The sequence below is a fragment of the Eriocheir sinensis genome, unplaced genomic scaffold (assembly GCF_024679095.1).
Source record: "Eriocheir sinensis breed Jianghai 21 unplaced genomic scaffold, ASM2467909v1 Scaffold1006, whole genome shotgun sequence".
In the NCBI taxonomy this organism is placed as follows: domain Eukaryota; kingdom Metazoa; phylum Arthropoda; class Malacostraca; order Decapoda; family Varunidae; genus Eriocheir; species Eriocheir sinensis.
In genome coordinates, this window is record NW_026110304.1 from 85,001 (window position 1) to 87,500 (window position 2,500).

General features: G+C 49.8%; 1 long non-coding RNA gene across 1 annotated transcript in view; it reads left to right on the forward strand.

The window, feature by feature from the left end:
* The first annotated feature begins 507 nt into the window (after window positions 1-507).
* The window catches only part of LOC126988911 (uncharacterized), a 3,552-nt gene continuing 1,559 nt past the window's right edge, over window positions 508-2,500 (forward strand). Inside the window, exons 1-2 of the long non-coding RNA XR_007742650.1 lie at window positions 508-692; window positions 1,954-2,052. This is a non-coding gene — a long non-coding RNA (uncharacterized LOC126988911). The remainder of the gene's footprint in view (window positions 693-1,953; window positions 2,053-2,500) is intronic.

Genomic DNA, 2,500 nt, shown 5'->3' on the forward strand with positions numbered 1-2,500 from the left:
CACTCCCAGGTCTTTCTCTGCCTCTGTGGTGGATAGTGGAGTGTTTCCCATGTGGTATTGGTGTGCTGGATATCCCTTCACTGGTAGCCTGGTAACATACACTCCCAGGTCTTTCTCTGCCTCTGTGGTGGATAGTGGAGTGTTTCCCATGTGGTATTGGTGTGCTGGATATCCCTTCACTGGTAGCCTGGTAACATACACTCCCAGGTCTTTCTCTGCCTCTGTGGTGGATAGTGGAGTGTTTCCCATGTGGTATTGGTGTGCTGGATATCCCTTCACTGGTAGCCTGGTAACATACACTCCCAGGTCTTTCTCTGCCTCTGTGGTGGATAGTGGAGTGTTTCCCATGTGGTATTGGTGTGCTGGATATCCCTTCACTGGTAGCCTGGTAACATACACTCCCAGGTCTTTCTCTGTGGTGGATAGTGGAGTGTTTCCCATGTGGTATTGGTGTGCTGGATATCCCTTCACTGGTAGCCTGGTAACATACACTCCCAGGTCTTTGCCTCTGTGGTGGATAGTGGAGTGTTTCCCATGTGGTATTGGTGTGCTGGATATCCCTTCACTGGTAGCCTGGTAACATACACTCCCAGGTCTTTCTCTGCCTCTGTGGTGGATAGTGGAGTGTTTCCCATGTGGTATTGGTGTGCTGGATATCCCTTCACTGGTAGCCTGGTAACATACACTCCCAGGTCTTTCTCTGCCTCTGTGGTGGATAGTGGAGTGTTTCCCATGTGGTATTGGTGTGCTGGATATCCCTTCACTGGTAGCCTGGTAACATACACTCCCAGGTCTTTCTCTGCCTCTGTGGTGGATAGTGGAGTGTTTCCCATGTGGTATTGGTGTGCTGGATATCCCTTCACTGGTAGCCTGGTAACATACACTCCCAGGTCTTTCTCTGCCTCTGTGGTGGATAGTGGAGTGTTTCCCATGTGGTATTGGTGTGCTGGATATCCCTTCACTGGTAGCCTGGTAACATACACTCCCAGGTCTTTCTCTGCCTCTGTGGTGGATAGTAGAGTTTTTCCCATGTGGTATTGGTGTGCTGGATATCCCTTCACTGGTAGCCTGGTAACATACACTCCCATGTCTTTCTCTGTGGTGGATAGTGGAGTGTTTCCCATGTGGTATTGGTGTGCTGGATATCCCTTCACTGGTAGCCTAGGTCTTTCTCTGGCTCTGTGGTGGATAGTGGAGTGTTTCCCATGTGGTATTGGTGTGCTGGATATCCCTTCACTGGTAGCCTGGTAACATACACTCCCAGGTCTTTCTCTGCCTCTGTGGTGGATAGTGGAGTTTCCCATGTGGTATTGGTGTGCTGGATATCCCTTCACTGGTAGCCTGGTAACATACACTCCCAGGTCTTTCTCTGCCTCTGTGGTGGATAGTGGAGTGTTTCCTATGTGGTATTGGTGTGCTGGATATCCCTTCACTGGTAGCCTGGTAACTATACTCCAGGTCTTTCTCTGCCTCTGTGGTGGATAGTGGAGTGTTTCCCATGTGGTATTGGTGTGCTGGATATCCCTTCACTGGTAGCCTGGTAACATACACTCCCAGGTCTTTCTCTGCCTCTGTGGTGGATAGTGGAGTGTTTCCCATGTGGTATTGGTGTGCTGGATATCCCTTCACTGGTAGCCTGGTAACATACACTCCCAGGTCTTTCTCTGCCTCTGTGGTGGATAGTGGAGTGTTTCCCATGTGGTATTGGTGTGCTGGATATCCCTTCACTGGTAGCCTGGTAACATACACTCCCAGGTCTTTCTCTGCCTCTGTGGTGGATAGTGGAGTGTTTCCCATGTGGTATTGGTGTGCTGGATATCCCTTCACTGGTAGCCTGGTAACATACACTCCCAGGTCTTTCTCTGCCTCTGTGGTGGATAGTGGAGTGTTTCCCATGTGGTATTGGTGTGCTGGATATCCCTTCACTGGTAGCCTAGTAACATACACTCCCAGGTCTTTCTCTGCCTCTGTGGTGGATAGTGGAGTGTTTCCCATGTGGTATTGGTGTGCTGGATATCCCTTCACTGGTAGTCTGGTAACATACACTCCCAGGTCTTTCTCTGCCTCTGTGGTGGATAGTGGAGTGTTTCCCATTTGTTATTGGTTTTGTTGTTTTCCGTTAACTGGTAGCCTGGTAACATACACTCCCAGGTCTTTTTCTGCCTCTGTGGTGGATAGTTGAGTGTTTCCCTTCACTGGTAGCCTGGTAACATACACTCCCAGGTCTTTCTCTGTGGTGGATAGTGGAGTGTTTCCCATGTGGTATTGGTGTGCTGGATATCCCTTCACTGGTAGCCTGGTAACATACACTCCCAGGTCTTTCTCTGCCTCTGTGGTGGATAGTGGAGTGTTTCCATTGTGGTATTGGTGTGCTGGATATCCCTTCACTGGTAGCCTGGTAACATACACTCCCAGGTCTTTCTCTGCCTCTGTGGTGGATAGTGGAGTGTTTCCCATGTGGTATTGGTGTGCTGGATATCCCTTCACTGGTAGCCTGGTA